The sequence below is a fragment of the Bufo bufo genome, chromosome 6, assembly GCF_905171765.1.
Source record: "Bufo bufo chromosome 6, aBufBuf1.1, whole genome shotgun sequence".
Taxonomy (NCBI): Eukaryota; Metazoa; Chordata; class Amphibia; order Anura; family Bufonidae; genus Bufo; species Bufo bufo.
The window spans coordinates 275,950,218-275,973,228 of record NC_053394.1 but is presented as its reverse complement, the minus strand read 5'-3'; the positions used below and the strand labels follow the sequence as shown (position 1 = coordinate 275,973,228).

At 43.2% G+C, this 23,011-nt stretch overlaps 1 protein-coding gene across 1 annotated transcript in view; it reads right to left on the bottom strand.

Moving 5' to 3' along the window:
* The window catches only part of NUDT13 (nudix hydrolase 13), a 69,877-nt gene extending 47,187 nt beyond the window's left edge, over positions 1-22,690 (bottom strand). The window contains exon 1 of the mRNA XM_040437938.1: positions 22,654-22,690. The gene's annotated coding sequence lies outside the window, so the exon portion shown is untranslated. The remainder of the gene's footprint in view (positions 1-22,653) is intronic.
* Positions 22,691-23,011: the final 321 nt, after the last annotated feature.

The following is a 23,011-nucleotide window of genomic DNA, read 5'->3' as shown; positions in this document are numbered from 1 at the left end:
AACAGGAGAACATGCAGAAAAGTTGTGCTTTCTGCACTACAATGTACTCCTTCTCAACTGGAAGTATTGAAGAAATTCTAAATATTCTCTCATTGTGTACCAAGGCGGGCTCTCGGCACATAAATGTGAAAGGATAAATTCCAGCACTGGATAAATTTACCGTTGCACTTGCATTGTATTTATTTTTAATTTCATATCACAGGTTTCATCTTGTGGACATCACCTCCCACCAAAACAGGTTGACATGTTTCGAATGTCCAGGAGGTTACAGCTAAGGGTACTTTCACACTTTTTCGTTTTTCTTTTCCGGCATAGAGTTCCATCAAAGGGGCTCTATACCACAAAAGAACTGATCAGTTTTATCCTAATGCATTCTGAATTGAGAGCAATCCGTTCAGGATGCATCAGGATGTCTTGACTCTTCAGTTCAGTCTTTTTGACTGATCAGGACAGAGATAAAACCGCAGCATGCTACGGTTTTATCTCCGGCCAAAAAAACTGGCGACGGAACTGCCTACCGGATTTCTCTGCCACAAGTGTGAAAGTAGCCTAAGAACGCTACAGTTTGAAACATGTCAACCTGTGGTGGTGGGAGGTGAATCAGGTGATGTCCACATTTGAACATTGTTGTTCTTTCTTGTTAGTTGTTACCTTTTGACTGATATTTAAAAAAAAAAGAAAAAGAAGTGGTACAATTTGTTGTATTTGACTCATATCACCAATAAAAAAGAAAGATTTACAAAAAAATCTAAATGTTAACAATAAACATGTTAATTTAACAGCAGATTTGTGTAGGATTTTTTTTTTCTAAAAAAAAACAAAAAACAGAATATCGGTATAAATTATCGGCTATCGGCCTGAAAGTTCACAGATTATCGGTATCGGTCCTAAAAAATCAATATCGGTCGATCCCTATTTACCAGTATGTTTAACAGCTCACTAGAGCAGGCCATTGTCCCCACTTGCCTGAAGTCCTCCACAATTGTCCCAATTCCAAAACAGGCAGGCGTGAAGACCTTAAGTGATTATCGCCCGGTGGCTCTCACTCCTATTGCTATGAAGTGCTTTGAACAACTTGTCCTCAGGCACATGAATAGCAAGATCTGCACCTCCATGGACCAATACCAGTTTGCTTACAGAGCACATAGGTCAACTGAGGATGCTGTCTCACTTACCCTTCACACCTGGAGCAGAGAGACAGCTATGTGCGGATGCTGTTCATTGATTACAGCTCCGCCTTTAACACCATCCCTCCCAACAAGTTGGTAACGAAACTGAACAACTTGGGTCTCAGCTCACACCTGTGCAACTGGATACTGGATTTTCTTACAAAAAGACCACAAATCGTACGCATGGGCAAGCACTTTTCTTCATCCTTAACACTAAACACTGGGGTACCGCAAGGCTGTGTGTTGAGCCCTCTCCTTTACTCCCTCTTCACAAATGACTGTAAACCTATTCACAATACCAATACCATTATAAAATTTGCAGATGACACGACCGTGATAGGCCTAATCTCCAACAATGATGAAACAGCCTATAGGAAAGAGGTTGAGAACCTAGAGAGATGGAGTAAGAACAACAACAACCTCATACTCAATACCAAGAAAACAAAGGAGCTAATTCTGGATTTTAGGAAGAAGATACGAATTGGACACCATCCCATTAGCATTAATGGTGGAAACGTGGAGATAGTTCAAAGTTTCAGATTCTTGGGAGTTCATATTAGTCAGGACCTGTCATGGATAAAAAACACAACAGAAATTACCAAAAAGGCCTTCAGAAAATAAAGCCTCTGAGGAGACTGAAGAACGCACAATTCCCAAAACAGCTGCTAGTCAATTTTTATAGGTGCACCATAGAATCTGTTATCACATACTGCATTACAGTGTGGAACTCCAGAGGACAAGAAGACCCTCAAGCGCATCATCAGAATGGCTGGCAGAATCACTGGTACTCAGTTACCATCACTGGATGACATCTTCACTGCTCGCTGCAGCAACAGGGCAAAAATTATATGCGGGGATCCAACTCACCCCGGCCACAGCCTTTTCATTCCCCTACCCTCTGGTAGGCGTCTTAGAGCCCTACATGCCCGCACCACTAGGCTGAAGAACAGCTTTTACCCCAAAACAATCAGTCTCCTAAATGCTCGGAGATTATTGCCCTTTCCTAGGATAGAAACTACCACAGACTGAAAGTGACTGCTGCATTCATGAACCCATGATGATCTCTTGTCTGCAGTGGTGTCTGAATCAGTGTGTATATATACTCATAAGCACTTCCTACTTTGCTCTTGCTATATACATGCTGTGAACTGTGTATAGTAATGCTTTCTATGCAATGTTTTGTTTTTTTCTAGTGTAATGCTTTAGTTTAAATGTCAGTTCTTGTTCCTCTGTCCATGGCATCTAGGATTGTTCCAAACAACATTTCATTGTATTGTACATTGTATTGTACAGTGACAATAAAGGCATCTTATCTTCTATTATGGTCCAGACATTCCATAAAATGTGGAATGCACGCAGCTTTTTTGGTGTTTTATTTTTTCACGTGGTATCGAAGATCGCAGTACTTTTTTATGGTATCGAAATCAAGTCAAAATTTTGGTATCGTGACAACCCTAGGTAAGACATGTGTGTTGTTTTTTTTTTATTATACCATAAATATATGTATTTTAAATTTGGCGACTAAAAATTTAAATTTGGCTCCTAAATTTTTCAGGTTAGGAGCCAATGGCTCCTTGATATTTTTTTTAGTCTGGAGCCCTGCATATGTGAATACAGCACAGCAGTCATGGGGAACATGTCTTTGTGTCAAAAATACCTCAATGCTGCCTTTGAAGCAATTGAATATCAAGAAAACAGGGGCCGCAGGAACAATCTGAGGATAAAAGGCCTACCTGAATCCGTCTCACCTACGTCCTTACACTCCACCATACAGCAAATCTTTCACTCCATCCTTGGAGACTCCCACCCAGATGACATAACCATAGAACTTATCCACAGGGCCTTGAGAAGGAAACCTAAAGACAACGAGCCACCACGAGATGTAATATGCCGCCTCCTCAACTATAAAGTGAAGGAGGAAATACTCCGTCTCACCAGATCATCTTCCCACATAGAATATGAGGATGCTCAACTACATATCTATCAAGATTTATCACCACACCACTTCAGAAGAGAAGAATTCTCAAACCTTTAGCAGAAGCCCTCAGATCCAAAGACATTGAATATAGGTTACAGATCTTCCTGACGTCTACAGAGCACTAGAACTGCCAGATCTCAAAATTCCTGATTGGGCAGTGGTGAAAGATCTAGCCAACTTACTATATATCCACAGACTCCTTGGTAAGAAGTCTCTCACGGTCGCGACGCAATATCCAAAAGGAAGGCTGGACGAGTGACACCAAAAAATATCATCGCAGACAACACCTTAGCCAGCTATTGGTAACAGAGGGACTTTGTGTTAAATATAGCTCCACATAGGAGGAATTTTCCTTCTTCAGTTCACTACTAATAGTTTTTTCCTGTTCACTTTTGACCATTTCGCCCCTCGCCCCACCGTTGTACATAGCTAGTTGTGGAGGGACAGGCTAACTAGTGCCTCAATAGTTCTGCAAATGTGATAGGCTGTTATGTTTATTGTCTCTTATAACAAACCTATCTCACCTCAACCTTTCCTTTATTTAAGAAAACTTACGCCACCATAGCCTGCACACGGTTCTTTAACACCCCCCCCCCCCTCTATATCTTTTCAGACTATCTCTGAATTTCCATTACTCTCTTGTAGTATATTTTATTTATCCTTTTCTATCTATTCTAAAACACCTTCCACTCTATTTTCCCTCTATCCAGCCAATGACAACATCAGATAAGCACAAAATTTGAATCATCTGGGCCTCATGACTGTGTCACAATTGTCTTGACTACTGTCCTCCGACACACACGAGACAGACATAACTCTTACCTCCTTCTAATATTATCCTCTCAGACTATCTCTATTTATTCCTCTACTCACTTGCAGACTTTCATTTTATTCTTCACTATTCCCTCAATATCTTCCACCCTTTCTCTCTAACTTGCATCATACACTACCTATATACCATGACCACATACTTGTTGGGTCTCTCAAACCATAATTCTACATACTGTACGTGACACCAGCCCATCTGTAGGGCAAACAAGTTGCCCTAACCATCATACCACACACTCGATTAGGAAAAATTGGAATACCGCAATATGCGTTATATGTTTTATCTGTTATACTCTTGTAGCCCGACCCTTCCCTTTTTCCTCGCCTTCCCTTCTCCGTTGTTGGCTATCATGTGATTCAGTTATATAACCATACAGATCCAAGAATGACACGCCTTAACATAGTCTCTTACAATGTGAGAGGTCTCTATTCGCCATTCAAGAGAGGTCAGGTGATATACTTTCTTAAAAAAAATAAAGCTGACATATGCTTACTACAAGAAACACATTTTAAGAAAACAAACATTCCTACTAATAACAGACAATATTTCTCTCACTGGTACCACTCGGGCTCCAATAGTAGTGAATCGAAAGGGGTCAGCAAAAATGTTCCCTTCTCTGAGGTGGAGAGATGTGTAGACTCTGAAGGTCGTTATCTCTTTATAAAAGGCAAGATAGGCAACACTGTTCACAGTAGGGAATTTATACGCTCTTAATAAAGAACAGATCCCCTGGCTTTTAGGAGTCCTTAAAAGACTCTCCCAATTCACAGAAGGCACTCTAATCCTGGGCGGCGATTTTAACATGGCTCTAAACCCCTTAACTGACACATCCAGCGGTAGATCTTCCATACGATACCAGGACTTGGCAAAACTAAAGCGGCTTCTTTGCTCTCTTCAATTGACAGATGTTTGGAGAGCCCTACATCCTTCTGAAAATGATTACACGCATTACTCATAACCCCCATAATTTGTATCAATGTATTGACTATATATTCATTCCCATTACTCATGTACAACACTGCCACTCCTCCTCCATTAAATCACAAGTTCTATCTGACCATTCTTTGATCGAGCTTTCATACAAAATACCCTCTTCTCCACCCCCCATTAGATGCTGGAGATTAAACGACCTACTACTGAAACCCTCCCAAAATGTCGAGAAAATCAAGAGACACCTAGCTGAGTTTTTTAGGACTAACAACAACGGAGAGGTGTCCTTACAGACGCTCTGGGAAGCTCATAAAGCACATAGAGGGGAACTAATATCCCTCTCTGCCTATGTCCGTAAAGAAAAAACAAGAAGATTTCTGATCTTCAACAGAAAATCTCTTGCCTTGAGTGTCTGCATAAGAGATCTTTATTAGCCTCGCACCTCGCCGAACTAACGTCCCTACGAGACGAACTTAAAAACGTCCTTATTAGCTCAGCAAAGGCTTATCTCTTCGCGAAGTATAAACACTATGCACACGGTGACAAACTGACTAGATTAATGTTGTCTCAGATTAAAAACAGGAAAGCTAAATCCTTTATCACTGGCCTTAAGAACTCTGCAAACAATCTAATACACAAAACAGAAGACATAGTGGAAGAATTCAGTAACTACTACACCCGACTATATAACTTACAACCACCACAGGTAGACACTGTCCCTCAAGAGAAAACAAACCCAATAAGCAACTTCCTTGCATCTCTTTCTTTCCAGCAAATAACTACTACCCAATCCCAAAAGCTCTGCTTCCCCATCTCTAACCAAGAGATTAAAGATGCTATAACTACCCTTCCAAAAAATAAATGTCCCGGCCCGGGCGGCTTATCTTCCTTTTATTATTCCACATGCTCTGAAACCTTGCTCCCATACCTTAGCAAGCTATATAACTCAGCATTATCTGGGGTTACCTTCCATAAACAGACACTCGCAGCGCAAATCTCTATCATTCATAAAGTGGGCAAAGACCCAATGTTATGCAGCAACTACCGCCCCATTCCTTTACTCAATGTTAACCTAAAGCTATTTGCAAAAATTCTAGCCCAAAGATTACAAACTACCCTCCCCTCTCTTATTTCTCCAGATCAAGTAGGTTTTGTGCCTGGTAGAGAAGGGAAAGATAACATATACAGAGTTATACAGCTCATAGCCCACGCAAAATCTTAAGCCAAACCTTTAATACTGTTGAGTACTGACGCCGAAAAGGCATTCGACCGAGTAGACTGGACCTCATTAGCTGCTTTTGGAATGATACCCATATTCGTTGCTGCCATCTTCACCATGTACACAGATCCCACCGCCAAAGTGAGGCTCAATGATGTGCTGTCGCCTGTGTTCCCCATTTCTAACGGTACCCGACAGGGATGCCCACTTTCTCCCCTACTCTTTGTGCTAACAATGGAAACATTACTACAAAAAATAAGACAAGTTGACCATATACAAGGGATGACATGTGGTGGAGGGAAACACAAGGTGGCAGCGTATGCAAATGACCTCCTGTTAATGCTAACCAACCCGGCAGACTCGCTTCCCATTGTGGAAGGACTTTTCCTTGAATTTGGGCTAATATCTAACTTCAAAGTGAACATGAATAAATCTCAAGTTCTCAATATCTCCCTACCCAAACGTTTAGCTACCACTTTATCTACCACTTGACCCTTTGACTTGTCCCAACCTACGATCAAGTTTCTAGGGATTAGAATCTCATCTGAGCCCAACAACCTATACAAAAATAACTTCCCACCATTATTACAGGAGATTTCCAAAACCTTATCCTCTTGGCCAACACCATATATCTCATGGTTCGGACGTAAAAATATTGCTAAGTGCCTCATCTGGCCAAAAATAACATATCTACTACAAGCACTCCCTATACATATCCCCAACATTTTCTATTCCCCATTGAATAAGATTTTCTCTAAATATATATGGAATTGCAAGAAACCTAGCATTAAATACTCTACACTCCAACTTCCACAGAAGTATGGCGGAATTGACTTACCCGCCCCACAAATTATTTGTCCAAGCAGTCCATCTGAATAGAATTGTTGACTGGATCAGATGTCCCCATCATAAGCTCTGGGTCCGTATAGAAGAAGAGATAACAGGACTCCCACTCAGACACCGTGTATTCTCTGATCAAACTAGCTTTCCACATACCAATACATACAACTTACTTACAAAGGAGACCAGACGAATATGGAATCTGCGCAAAGTTCCCTCAATATGCTTCCCTTACCCTTCCCCATTATTACAAGTTAGAGACTTACTATATAGCTCTGACCGTGCGCATAATACCACAATACCGAACGGGATTAAAAATAACAATACCACTATCGACCTCCTAATTTTAGATGGCACAATCCCTTCTCTCACTATACTCACCAAATTACTTAACTGCCCATCTCTATCACAGCTACTATATAACAAGTTCATTCTCTCCTTCAAACAGCTACTATTACCTAAAGACCTAGGTAGACCTGCAACACAGTTTGAATCCCTTCTTGCCCAATTAAAAACACCTAGAAAGTCTTGACTCTCTGCAAGCTGCTCCTGTCTCCACCTATAGATACCGAGCACTCTTTCGTCTGAGCCTGGGAGTGCAACCTTAAAGGGAACCTGTCATCAACTTTATGCTGCCCATACTAACGGCAGAATAAAGCAGAGACAGGTGAGTTGATTTCAGCGGTCTGTCATTTAAAAGTAAGTGGTTGCCGAGAACCAACATCACAATTATTGCAGACTGGGCCTGGAAAAGAGTCACGGCCACCTGAGAAGAGTCATGGTTATTCATGAATTCCTGCCCTCCCTGCCCACCTGCTGAGAACTGACAGGCTTCTACCTAGTTTTCTCCCTTTCTCTCTAGGAGAGAACTGCCAATCATCAGCAGATGGTTTAGATTTAGAGTGTAGGAGATTATGAATAACCATGACTCTTCTCGGGTAGATTTGACTCTTTTCAAGGCCTGGGCTGCAATGATTATGATGTCGTTTCTTGGCAACCGCTTACTTTTAGCTCATAAGTGACACCCCACTGAAATCAGCATTTCTGTCACTAATTTATGCTGCCCTCAGTGAAGTCAGCATAAAGTTGATGACATGCTCCCTTTAAGAGAAAGTTCTCAAAAGAAGATTTACAAAAACTATTTCTGGCACCCAAACAGACCTCTAAATATGTGAGAATGCAAGAGAGCGGTTATAAAATATTGACCAGATTGCACCTTACTCCAGTACTATTACACAAATATAATCCAAACTACAACCCTAACTGCTGGAGATGTGACCAGCCCTTGGGCCCGTATTTCCACTTATGGTGGACCTGCCTTTTCATCACCTCATACTGGAGGTCTGTTTTAGCACAGATCAATTTAGTCACTGGTTTAAATCTACCCCTACTACCTTAGATCTGCCTATTACACCTCTTCCCAAACAAAATCCCTAAGGGAAAACTAAGATTAACTAGACACCTCCTAGCCGCTGTTGGAATTATGATTCCTACACTGTGGAAGGCGGACTCATCACCTACACTTTCGCAGTGGTCGGGAAAGGTGGACCCTATATATCGTTTAGAAGAACTGGCAAGATGGGAGTCCAGATCGCATATTCTCTTTCAGAATACTTGGTCTCCTTGGGATAAATACAGGCACTTTGAGGCCTAGAGTTCCTACAGGGTACATTTTTCATGTGATACACACTTATGCCCCCCCCCCCCCCCCCCATCCACACATAGCTATCAGTGGTGGTATTGCCCTCTCACTCCCTCTCTTTTATTAATTGGATCACAGAACTGAGCCTTACCATAAAAAACTGGCTATAATGAGATATTGATAAGCCAACCCCCCCCCCTCCCCCCCCCCCCCCCCCCCACCCCCCCCCACCCCTAGCCTTCCCTTTCCCCTCTATCCTACTGCTACTTTGGAAAAAAGATTTAATGTCGGTAAGCTATTGGGTAAGTTGTAACCTTACAGCATTGTTCACTGATGACTTGAGTTTAGTCATTATCCATTTATCTGCACTTGTTCATTAAGTATGATTGGCTGAATCCTTATAGCCTTTTCTCAATGATGTCTTGATATCACTAGTTTTAATGCTTATGCTTGTATCTTATCACTGTAATTTCATTTGGTAACATGTTTACTGCTGATGTTACTGCTATACATTCTTAAAAGGACAATAAAAATTTTGAAAAGAAAATAAATACACTCATACCTGTATGAGGTTCAACATAAAATCCAACAAATAATTTCCTTTATTAAATAAGCACAATTGTTTACTGCATTACTTTTTCTGGTACAATGGACAATTGAATAGTAAAACTGCAAGAAGTATTAGATATGTGGACATTTCTCTGTAGTTTAAAGAGGACCTTTCACCGATTCTTACCCTATGAACTAACTATACAGACATGTGGAGCGGCGCCCGGGGATCTCACTGCACTTACTATTATCCCCGGGCGCCGCTCCGTTCTGCCGTTATGCCCTCCGGTATCTCCGCTCACTAAGTTATAGTAGGCGGAGATACCAGTCCCTAAGTTATGGTAGGCGGAGTCTGCCCTAGCGCTGGCCAATCGCAGCGCAGAGCTCACAGCTTGGGAGGTTATTTTCTCCCAGGCTGTGAGCTATGCAATGCGATTGGCCAGCGCTACAGAAGAACAAGGGCAGACTCCGCCTACAAAACTTAGGGAACGGAGATACCGGAGGACATAGCAGGAGAACGGAGCGGCGCCCGGGGATAATAGTAAGTGCAGTGAGATCCCCGGGCGCCGCTCCACATGTCTGTATAGTTAGTTCATAGGGTAAGAATCGGTGAAAGGTCCTCTTTAACTACCAAAACCTTACTATGATTGAACATTAACTACAGCAGCACAGGAATGTATAGCTCTCAAAAAAGAGAGCAACTGACTGGAGTCCACTTCTTTACACGATACTTGTCTGGCAATCTCAGGTAGATCTCTCAGACAAGACTCCCACAAAGGCTGCTGGCAGGGCTTGCTCCATAGGTATTATAGTGGCCCCATTTTAATGCGTTCTGTATATACCGGTAGGTGTCCAGTGAGCTCCCCCTTGTGGAAGCTGCCAGCAGACAGAATTTTGTCATGTACCTCCATAGTTGTGTGAACGGTAGCCACAGATTTAGAGCTATCTAACAGAAAAATTGTGCACTGATCCCTATAAAGGTATACTGTTACGTTAACACGTACAGTAACTAAAATAATGGAAGCACTATGCTGGCACTGTTTACCAGAGAGTACTCTGCAAGCACTGTTAAAGGGGTTTTTCATTCAGTAAAAATGTTTTACAAAAGGATAACAATTACTTAAAGAAAACTAAACTAATACTCACGCACTAATCCCCTGCCAGTACCTTTCTGATGCTTCCAGGGTATCCTGCTAGTCTGTACTTCCTGGTCCCCCTTGACACACAGGTAATGGCTGCTCAGTCAATTAATGCCTGCAGCACTGACCCGCCTCAAGCAGTGGATTGATGAGGTGAGCATAGCTTCTTTAAATTTTTTAAACATATTCTGAGCCGTTTGTAAAAAGTATTTACCCAATGGGCAACCCCTTTAATGGTATCAATGTGATGGTGCAGAGTTATTCCTATTATAGTAAGTGAGAAGTCATTAGGACAGCTGAAACCTCCACCAATCCTCAGAGCTGAGATTCAATGCTGGTTGGGTACAGCTGCTCCATCACTGCAAAGGTGGTGGTCGAGTGCGTTAATGTGCAAGGAAAAGGCTGAAGAGACCACTGTTAATTTATACTCATGATAATGGCTGTGTGGGGGGTTAGCTCTTCTCCGGGGGTGATTCACACAAATATCGTCGCCAGACACCAAGTTTCTGGTCCAGGCGTCGCTGCATCCCCCAACTCCAGGCTATCTCCCAGCCTTGTGGTCCCTCAGCCTTGCCCAGCTGAGACCACACAGACAGAGCCTCCAGGCCTCTGTCCACAGGTAACACACTACCCCCTTTCTGACACTCTGGGAGGTGCCTTATGCCAGGCTGATTACCTCCAGCTTGTCTCACCTGAGGTGGAACAGGGGTGTGGACCACACTATCCACCCCTTCCATGCCTCTAACCTGAGTGAGACCTGTCACTGTCTCACAGCTGTTTTAAAGGTCGGACCCACACCAATCATGTAACCTTCATCTCTAAATTCCTGGAACGTCTGATCTACTCTCGCCTAATAAGATAACTCTCTGCTAGCTCTCTTCTTGACCCCCTTACAATCAGGCTTTCCCATTCTACACTCAACAGAAGCTGCCCTTGCCAAAGTGTCTAATGATCTCATGACAGCGAAAAGGAATGGCGACTACTCTCTACTCATTCTTCTGGATCTCTCTGCAGCATTCAATATTGTGGACCACAAACTTCTTCTTAGTATGTGCCACTCTATTGGCTTCGAGGACACTGCTCTCACTTGGTTTTCTTTCTATATCTCTGGCTGCTTTTTCAGTGTGTCATTTGCTGTCTCTACTTTCTCTCCTTTTCCTCTTGCTCCTCATGGTTCAGTCCTAGGTCCTCTCATCTGTTCTCTCTACACAGCCTCTACTGGACAGGCCATCAACAGATTTGGTTTTCAGTACCATCTGTGTGTTGATGACACCCAACTACAAACCGGATTCCAAAAAAGTTGGGACACTATACAAATCATGAATAAAAACTGAATGCAATGATGTGGAGGTGCCAACTTCTAATATTTTATTCAGAATAGAACATAAATCACGGAACAAGAGTTTAAACGGAGAAAATGTACAGTTTTAAGGGAAAAATATGTTGAATCAGAATTTCATGGTGTCAACAAATCCCCAAAAAGTTGGGACAAGGCCATTTTCACCACTATGTGGCATCTCCCCTTCTTCTTACAACACTCAATAGACGTCTGGGGACCGAGGAGACCAGTTTCTCAAGTTTAGAAATAGGAATGCTCTCCCATTCTTGTCCAATACAGGCCTCTAACTGTTCAATCGTCTTGGGCCTTCTTTGTTGCACCTTCCTCTTTATGATGCGCCAAATGTTCTCTATAGCTGAAAGATCTGGACTGCAGACTGGCCATTTCAGTACCCGGATCCTTCTCCTACGCAGCCATTATGTTGTGATTGATGCAGAATGTGGTCTGGCATTATCTTGTTGAAAAATGCAGGGTCTTCCCTGAAAGAGATGACGTCTGGATGGGAGCATATGTTGTCGGGTGGTAATCCGACAATGTTGTTCTAGAACCTGGATATATTTTTCTGCATTGATGGTGCCTTTCCAGACATGCAAGCTGCCCATGCCACAGGCACTCATGCAACCCCATACCATCAGAGATGCAGGCTTCTGAACTGAGCGTTGATAACAACTTGGGTTGTCCTTGTCCTCTTTGGTCCGGATGACATGGCGTCCCAGATTTCCAAAAAGAACTTCGAAACGTTACTCGTCTGACCACAGAACAGTCTTCCATTTTGCCACACTCCATTTTAAATGATCCCTGGCCCAGTGAAAACGCCTGAGCTTGTGGATCTTGCTTAGAAATGGCTTCTTCTTTGCACTGTAGAGTTTCAGCTGGCAACGGCGGATGGCACGGTGGATTGTGTTCACTGACAATGGTTTCTGGAAGTATTCCTGAGCCCATTCTGTTTGATCTGTCATCTACGTTCTATTACAAATAAAATATTGACATTTGCCATCTCCACGTCATTGAATTCAGTTTTTATTCACAATTTGTTTAGTGTCCCAACTTTTTTGGAATCCGGTTTGTGTATACCTCTTCCTATAACATCAATATAGCAGTACTACAAAACACCAGTGACTGTCTGCTGTGTCTAAAATCATGTCCTTTCTCCACATGAAACTAAATCTCTCAAAAACTGAACTTCTTGTCTTTCCCCTATCTACTAACCTACCTAAACCTGATATTTTTATTTCAGTTTGTGTTACTATCATAATTCCCGGGCAGCATGCTGGCTGTTTTGTTTGACTCAGATCTTCCATTTGTTTCCTATATTTAATCACTGGCATTCTCATATCATCTCCAGAGTCCGCCCTTTTCTCACGGTGCAAACAGCCAAAACTCTTGTTGTTTCGAATTATTCTTGACTGTAACTCATTACTAACTGGTCTTCCCCTCACTAGGCTTTACCCCCTGCAGTCTATCTTAAATGCAGAAGCCAGGCTCATCTTTTTGTCCAACCATTACACATATACCTCTAGCCTGGGCCAGTCACTTTCCTGGTTCCTATCTAACACAGAGTACAGTTTAAACTTCTCACCCTCACCCACAAACCTCTCCGCAGTCCTGCACCTCCCTACATATCCAACCTTATTTTTATCTAACACCCTACCTGTGCTCTCCGTTCTGCAAATGATCTAAGATTAAAGGGGTTCTCCGAGAATTAAGAAAATGAAAATACTTAAATATTACTTTAGAATAAATATATTCCCAAATACATTTCATTATTTATAATGGTTCATTTTGTCTGGGGAGCAATCATTAGGAGAAATAAAATGGCTGCCGTCCTATTAGTAGACACAAAACCTGTCCAAATCACACAGGAGGACAAGTTACTTTACAACACTGAGGTAAAGAGCTGCCTCATCCTCCTCTCTGCTCTGCTTGTCAGGAATTATGATCCCGAATACAGATGATAAGATATTCAGCTGAATCTCTGTAGGAATGGAGTTCATAAGGAGACATGAAGTACAGAGAGGACGGACAGGACAGGTAATGTGGGTCTGTGGTAATGGAGACTGCATACAAGTGCTGCTGCTCATTATCTAAACCCCCACTATCCTCTCTGTACTTCATGTCTCCTAATGAACTCCATTTCTACAGAGATTCAGCAGAAGATCATATTAAACTGTATTCAGGATCATAATCCCTGATAAGTAAGAGAGGAAGATGTCGCAGCTCTTTAACTTGTCCTCCTGTATAATTAGGACAGGTTTTGTGTGGACTAGTAGGATGGCGGCAATTTTATTTTTCCTAATGATTGCTCGCCGGACAAAACAAGCCATTATAACTAATGAAAGGTATTTGGTAATATACTGTATTTATAATGAAGTAATATTTAAGTATTTTCATTTTCTTAATTGCCGGAGAACCCCTTTAACATACTCCATAATAAGAACTTCTGCCTTTCTTAAGTTGCACCAGCGCTCTGGAAACCACTGCCCTCGACATTCAGGTCAATTTCCAACTTCCAAAACTTTAAACGTGCATTAAAAATACATATTTTTAGGCAGGCTTATCATGTTAACTAAACTAGCTCTTCCCCATTTACTCACTGCCCCTCAATGGGTCAGCGATCTGCATTTTGCAGGCAAAAATAGGACAGTCCTATCTTTTGCGGCTCAGCCGTATGGAACCAAAAGCACACAGGAGCTCTTCCATGTCTTTTCGAGTCCATGCGGCCACTGCACTTCACTGCATCATGTGGATCACGGACCCATTGAAGTCAAGATGTGGAGTGCACACAGATGGTGTCCATGTTTTTCAGATCAGTGGTATTGCGGACGTGGTCGTGATTTCAATTGTACTTATCCACATGTAAAATTCAATTGTTCAATTGCAAGTTTCAATGCTCTGCTTGCCAGCCATGTTTTTTTGTTTTAGATTTTTCATTGCACAAATGCAAAGCAGATGTTCCTATCTGGGAATGCCTTGTACCAGGACCATCCGTCTCTAACAAGCTGACACCAGCATAATGCTTTTGGCCAATCTAGGCACAACTTCATGTTTTCCATGTACATAAACATGGAATCTGCTTCTCCTAATAAAACAAAAATCCCTTATTCAGAAACTGATTGCTATATCATGGACAAGGTACCATGACAACTCCATTTTTCTTCACCAATATAATCCCCACAATATGCTTTGTACATTGGACACATCTTGCTTCAAGGGACATAATTCATTTACCAGTGACCTTCCAGGAAATAAAATGAACCATTGTGGAAAGAATCAGTTCTAGGCTACATGCACACGACCGTGCCGTTTTTTGCGGTCCGCAAACCGCGGATCCGGAAAAAACGGAAGCCGTCCGTGTGCCTTGCGCAATTTGCGGAACAGAACGGGCAGCCCATTGTAGACATGCCTATTCTTGTCCTCAAAACGGATAAGAATAGGACATGCTATATTTTTTTTTGCGGGGCCACGGAACGATGCAACGTATGTGGACAGCACACGGAGTGCTGTCCGCATCTTTTGCGGCCCCGTTGAAGTGAATAGGTCCGCATCCGAGCCGAAAAAATGGCGGCTCGGATGCGGACCTAAACAACGGCCGTGTGCATGAGGCCTTATCCTAATGCATTCTGAATGGAGAGCATTCCGTTCAGGATGCATCAGGATGTCTTCAGTTCAGTCTTTTTGACTGATCAGGCAAAAGATAAAAGCGCAGCATGCTACGGTTTTATCTCCGGCCAAAAAAACGGAAGACTTGCCTGAATGCCGGATCCGGCATTTTTTTCTATAGAAATGTATTGGTGCTGGATCCGGCATTCAAAATACCGGAATGCGCAGACCGAAAAAAAGGTGAAAAAAAAAAAATCGTGGATCCGTTTTGCCGGATGACACCGGAAAGACGGATCTGGCATTTCAATACATTTTTCTGACTGATCAGGATCCTGATCAGTCTTACAAATGCCATCAGTTGGCATACGTTTTGCCGGATCCAGCAGGCAGTTCCGGCAACAGAACTGCTTGCCGGATCACTCTGCCGCAAGTGTGAAAGTAGCCTTAGAAGTCAGCTCCGCCAGCTTTTTAACATGCTGCCTCTAGATTGCATTGCATTTTCATAGGTTCTCTTTAATGCAACTTTAAAAAAAAAATACTTTATACTCACGAGTCGAGCAGTACAAATAGCAAGAGAACAATGTGAATTTCTAAACCAAATATTTAGACTATTGATATCTGCATATATATTAAAGATCTATGCAACATGACACTCACATGGAGGAGAATGAGAAGACTTCAGATTGCCCAACTAGCTGTTCACATATTGTACTATGCCTCGTTCACATCCCCATTTGCAGATCCGGCAGGCTGTTTTAGCACCTTGCTGGATCCCCAACTTCAACGCCGGATCGCCATTGACTGTAATGAGGTCCAGCAGTGCAATGGTTTATGTCCAGTTGAAACCCAGCATTTATAGAGGAAATCGGTCGGATCATCACCGGACCCCACTGCAGTCAATAGGGATCCAGTGGTGAAAAAGATCTGCCAACGGAGATGAGAAGAAGGCTGTTGTGAGGTTGTCAGACATATTTACAGTATTTACACTCTCCGCTCCTGTTACCTTCAGCTCAGCACCAAGGGCTGATATCTCAGGAGCAGGACAAACTCTTTTGGTGCCCGAGGCCGGGCATTCACAATGCACTTTCCACTCTCAGTCCCTGAAGTTGGTTAGAAATTTAGAATTAAAGGGGTTTTCTCATCTCAGACATTGATGGCATATTGTTAGCATATGGCAACAATGTCAGAAAGGTGAAGGCACCATCTCTCTTAACGTGAAGGAGAGCACAACGCGCAAGCGCAGCCACCCTCCGTCCATCTGTATGGGACATCCGAAAATAGCTGAACGCTGGTTCGGCTATTTCCAGCAGTCCCACTGTGGCGATTGGAGAGATGGCCATGAATGCGCAGAGTGCTCTCCATTCATCGCTATGGGACTTCTCAAAAAATAGCCATGCTATGGAAATTCCATAGCAGTAAATGTAGAGCACACTTTTGCTGTGTGCTCTCCTTCACTTCGGGGCCCCCATTCCAAGAGGTAGGACCCACGCCTTTCTAACATTGATGGCAAATCCTAGTGATATGCCATTAATGTCTGAAATGGGCAAACCCCTAATCCTTTCAGCCGCCGTGACGTACCTGTACGTCATAGTGGCTGAGGGCTTGTATGGAGTGTGCTGCTGTGTTGAACCTGCTCATTCACTATTCAGCTCTGTATCATGGTTTTTGGAACAAGGGATCAAATATAAAAATATAAAAATAAACAATAAAAAAACGCCTCATCCAAAAATGCCTAACCTATTAAAATATTTTCCTGGGCGGTGTACAGCGTAATGGAAAAAAATGAAAACATGTGATTCAATGTTTTCTGTCACCTTATCCCCCCCCCCCCCCCCCCCCAAAAAAATAATAATAATTTAACAACCGTTAAATAATAATAATTTTAACACCTTAAAGAGGACCTTTTATCAGTTTTGCAAAAGTCACATATTTTTTTTTCAAAAGCCCCCCCATTCGTCCGCTGTGGCCCCCCATTGGCGCCTTGTATTATAATGAGGAGTATCGGAAAAATGAGGAGGAGACTGAGTCTTTCTCAGTGGGCCTCTCCTTCTCCCTGGCTGTCCAATCGCAGCTCATTTTTTGCGGGATGAGAGACGGTTTGATTGGTACTATTTTGGGGTACATACTACTTTTTGATCATTTAGTATTACACTTTTTGTGATGTAAGGTGGCAAAAAATGGATTTTTTTGGCACAGTTTTTATTTTTATTTTTTTACAGTGTTCACCTCGTACTGGGGCACAAAGTATCGGCCATTTAGGATGAGCATTCTCGTGCTGGATCATTAAGGGTTTAAAAGTAGCAAAACTCCCCTTAAAGTCAGGAGAGGTTGGGAGCAAGACGTGGGTAGCATCTCAGATGCTCAATAGGAAGAGGTATTGGCCCTTACTCCGAGTCTGTCCCTGAGTGAAGCTGCGCGGTTATCCCATTTGTACTTATTACATAGAGTGTATAAGACCTCTCTATTTTTATTTAAAATAGGATACTGGGATAGCCCGGGGTGCCCAAAGTGTACAGCAGCAGAGGCAGATTTGTTTCATATGCTTTGGGCATGTCCTTTATCATCGGCCTATTGGACAGCGGTGGTGCAACTAATTAATAAAGTATACAGTACATGTCTTGTTCCTGATCCCAGGATGTGCCTGTTGGGAATTCTGCCGGTGGAGGATCTACAAGTGGTTATCACCATTGGTATTAACAGAATGCTGTATCAAGCGCGCAAAACGTTAGCGGCAACATGGATGCAACCAACGCCTCCCGTGGTATTGGAGTATGTGAATAGACTGAATGCGATTGTTCGTTTGGAGAGAGGGGTCTATCTAAAAAGGAACAGTTTGTCTAAGTTTGAAGCTATTTGGGGTGCATGGATCGACAACTCAGGGTGCTGTAGCCCGTGGCTGGCACTTACCAGGGGGATCCATTTAACCTTGGTGTTTGGTGGGTGTGGATGTGGCACTTATCAGGGGGATCTTACGATCCATTTAACCTTGGTGTTTGGTGGGTGTGGATGTGGCTTTGCAAGGTGGAGAAAGTGTTGATCCTGGTACAGCTGTCGGATGGAGTAGGGTACTGGGACTACGGATTAGTAAGGTACTTGGTGCTCTATCAATATAATGGGCCTGGATGTATAGGTGTCTAGTGGGTGCGATACGTACAATAATACATGCACTTTCCCATGATGTTGATGCCCCCTACTGTCTTCAAATTGGGATTTGTGGTGTTGACACCCCGGAGGTGACTGAATGGGTCATACTACTGATAATGGGTATTACGCTTACTGCTCTGTATGTCTATTTTCTTTTCTAGGAGGAGACCATATATGGACTTTATTATTATTATTATTATTACCTGCTCTGGTTATGTTGGGGTGGGTGGGGGGGTTTCTTGTTATAGGGGATATATACGATCTACTTTTGCTTAGTACTTATATATGTTGCTTTTTGCACTGCTTGTCAGAATCGTCTCTGTATATGGCATTCCTTAAGTTGTCTGATTCACATATTGTATGTGTATGTTGGATTATGCAAAACTTGAGAAAAAAAGCAATAAAAAGACATCTGATTAAAAAAAAGTAGCAAAACAAAAAACTACAGTGTACAAATTTGGTATCACTGTAATTGGAATATAATTTTGTCATTTTTAACGCACACTGAACGCTGTTATATAAAAACCCAATAAATCTTGTTGGAATTGTGGCTTTTTTTCAATTTCTCACCACCAAGATTTTTTTTCTCATTTTCCAATACAAGACATGGTAAATTAAAGGGGTTATCCCATTTCTGAAACATCCCCCCATGTGCCGGGCCCCTCACAGGTAATATACGTACCCCGCTCCCCGCGCAGGGAGAAGCAGCAACGGCAGTGCGGGGAACAGGAGCGGCGCCAGGAGCAGGGAGCGGGGTAAGTATATTAACTGTGAGGGGCCCAGCACATGGGGGGGATGTTACAGAAATCAGATAAACCCTTTAAATGGTGCCATTACAAAAAAACTAATTATCATGCAAAAAATAAGCCCTCATATGGCTATGTGAACAGAAAAGTAAAACGAAAATGGGCCCAATACTTAAAGGGGTTCCCCTTCTTCCCCCACTCAGCTCATGTGACATGAGCATCAGAGCATTTAATGCTCCGATGCTCTCCCTTGCCCGGCGCTGTATCGCACAGGGCTTTTTTGTTTACATCTTTACACTGCCAGGTGGAGGCTTCCTCCTTGAAGCGTCCCCTGTGATGTCACCATCACTAATGGGCGGGATTTAGCGCTGCCCTAGCTGTTTTACAGGCTAGGGCAGCGCTAAAGCCTGCTCATTAGTGCCGGTGACGTCACAGGACTCACTGCTAGGCGGAAGCCCTGGACGTTACTGGATATCCAGAAAAAGCCCTTGCCGAATCGTGCAGGGCAAGGGAGAGCATCGGAGCATGAGTGAGGAAAGAAGGGGATATGTCCGGGTTAAGCTCTGAACTCGGAGAACACCTTTAAGGTGTTAAAGTCTGATAGATGCAGACACCATCTGTGGGACCCGCAACTCATTTGGTGAGGCAGCTGCCACAGCTAGGTGGGGAATGAAAGGAGGATTGCCCGCCAATGTGTGCAGCTTTCTCCATTCACTTCTAAAGGAGTCAGGGACACAGTTGTACATGCGTTCTTGGCTAACTCCCATTGAAGTGAGACCACCTCTCCATTCATTCTCAATCTGGGGGCAGAATGGTGGTCAGATGACCCCTCCTCTGACAATAGGTGTTGGCCTCAGTGGTGGAACACTCAACTATCAAATTTTATGGCATATCCTGGTAATACCTACTGTGAAACCAGCCTTCTTATTAAAAGGCATTGCTCATAACAGATTGGGCCTCCCAATACTATCTCATCAAGATCATCAAATGGGTATCATTTCTAGCAATCGTTCCTCCCACAACTGGAGTACTTTTTACAGGATGTCTCTTTCGCATGCTATAATCATGGTGAAAGTGGTTGGCCAATGTCAGCACTATCACAACCATCTAGAGGCTTCATCACAACCACTGGAGGACAAGCTTTTAGGACTTCATCTCAGCTCCCTGTTCTATGTCTGACAGTGGTATGGACACGATAGTGGCAAGCAAGTTTATAGATGCTGCGTGTACTTTCTTTTGCTCAAACACAGGCCAAGTCTAATGTGTGATTATGTGCCAGGAACCTTAGACAGATGTAGGTCTTCCTGGTGGGATCTGCACACAGGGGCTGGACTTTTACAGCTTCTGACCATCTGCACAAACAACAGGCTCTTTTAGTTATTTGTATATACAATCACATAGCAATGCAAGTGGAAAACCTCATTAACACAAGTCTTTAGTTAGGTCTGTGAATTGCATGAACCCGATGCAAAGCAGAACCTCACTGTGTATACTGCTGCCTTTAGAAAAGTAATAAAAAAAAGTTGTATTCAGATTATCCCTAGTTTTATGTTGTCCTAAAAGATGTGAAAAGATAGAAAATTATGACCACTGCTCCATGAGACTAGTGTCGCCAATCATTGGCCTCAGCGGTCACATGGGGTAGTCGGATATGTCATTGCTGCAGTGAGACCAGGAGCACTGAAGCAGTGGCGCAAACGCTTGTATTTTCTCGTAAAACCCTTTAACAATGAATATTGAATAAAAAAATTGGTTATTAGTTAATTTGATCCTGCTGTAGACTGTACGGCCGCACCTACAAAACCTTATGCTGCCACTGCCGTATCAAATTGGTATGGTAGCCCATTAGCTCCAATCTGAAGTAGTGACGATGGCTACCTGTCAATGATATGTACCACTGAAATGCATCTGTTTGGGTTAGGCCTGATTCAGTATTTTTCCGCATGTGCGTAATGAACACATAGAAGTCAATGGTACATTTCACACCTCCATTTTTACACCCGGAGCAAGGGCATGCACTACTTTACGGAACATGGACCCATTGGAGACAACTCTCTCTGGTAGTCGCCAGGGCTGTGCAGCCACAACCCACCACCTGTAACCTAAATCTGAATCCTAAATTTGTGATTGCTACTTCATCACAATGGCCTCTTTCAGACATCAGCATAGAAATGAAAGGCTTTCCAAGGGCTTGGTCTTAAAGGGGTTGTGCAGAAATGTGGGGGTATTGGCCACCCCCTCCCCCATTTGGCAGGACCTGTAAGGCTTACTTACCTGCTTCCTGGCGCTGGCTCCCCACTCCTCCTTCATGCTCTGCTAGACCTCCTCACTGTAAATATCAGGTTTGACATTGCCGCAGCCAATCACCTGTCCGGGTGTTTAATATTGATGACCCATCCTCAGGATAAGGGTCCGGTGAGCGCCATGGCCTCTTTGCAGCTTACCAAGCACAGTGTCGTCCATTGGATACTGTCTGTGCTTGGTATTGCACCTCACCCCTATTTACTTGAATGGCACAGAGCTGCACCTAGGCCATGTGACTGATGAAGGTGACGTCTAGGAAGATGCAACAGCTGATAGGCGGGGGTGTCGAGAGTCAAACCCCCACCGCTCCGATATTTATGACCTGGGGTGTAGGTGCAGGCTGTCTTGCAGAAATTCCACATGAATTTCCATGTGGATTTCTGTGCATTTCCGCACTAAAAACCCATGTGTCCCTTACTGTATTTGGTGCGGATTTGATACGGTTTTGCTGCAGATCTCACCCTTGCATTATAAAGGGTGAGATCTGCACAAAGAACTGACATGATGCAGATCTCAAAATCCGCACGGATCCATTGACTTGAATGGGTCCGCCTTCCGCAAGATACAGCCCACACTGCAAAAAAATAGTGTGGACTGTTCAATTTTGTGCGGTGCGGAGGCACATGGACCGAAATGTCATGGAAGCGCTTCGTAGTCATTCCGATACGTGCCTCCGCCCTGCATCTTGCAGACCCATTCAAGTAAATGTGGTTCGCAATACGGGCACGGGCGGCCTACATGAGCCCTAAAAGTACCCGATAAACCCTTTGGCTATTCATCATAGTGTCTGACAGCGGCTTTCTCCCGTTTATAATGCATGTGTATGGGGGTTGGGGGCAACAGCGAACGGTGTGGCCAGGAGGAAACGTAAAATGGACCAAATTTGTGAAAGGCACAAAATATTGCTGGAAAGCCATTAGATGCAGAAGAGAGTATCATGTTTAGCAGGTTGCAGATATGTCACTGCTCATGAGCCATTTTAATACCTGCAGCATTTTCTGTGTATTTTGTCTTTGAATTTAACCAATACTTAGCTAGAATTACAACATATTATTCCTCCATTCTCTTCAATGAGACTCTGTTTTTCAAAACAAATAAAATACATTTTGGATAATGAAACTCCAATAAAAGACAAAAATGTGCACGAGAACATAAACCACAATAAAACCGCACAACATCGTGTGAATCACGTGACTCAATGACACCGGGGTTCTGAGGTACTTACTTTGAAAGTTCAACCTTCGGTACCAGCCATAGCGCGGGCGGGCGTAAGGGAAGTATGGGAAATGTAGTCACTGTGCGCGAGCCGTACGCTGGTAACAAGCAGGAACGTTATCGGTGAGAACTACATCTCCCACAATCCCGTTCAAAACGTCAGCTGCTGCAGTTTTAGTACAAGGGCATCACGGGAAATATAGTTCTCCTGTGTGAGTGACGTATATTCCTGCCAGAAGAGGGGATGTGTGAGAAGCGTAGGAATCCATTCCCCATGCCGTTGTTCAAAAGACTAAAAATGTATATTATTGGAATTGCTCCCTTTCAGAAGACACCACAAATGTTTGCAGCGCTCTTCCAGGGTTTTT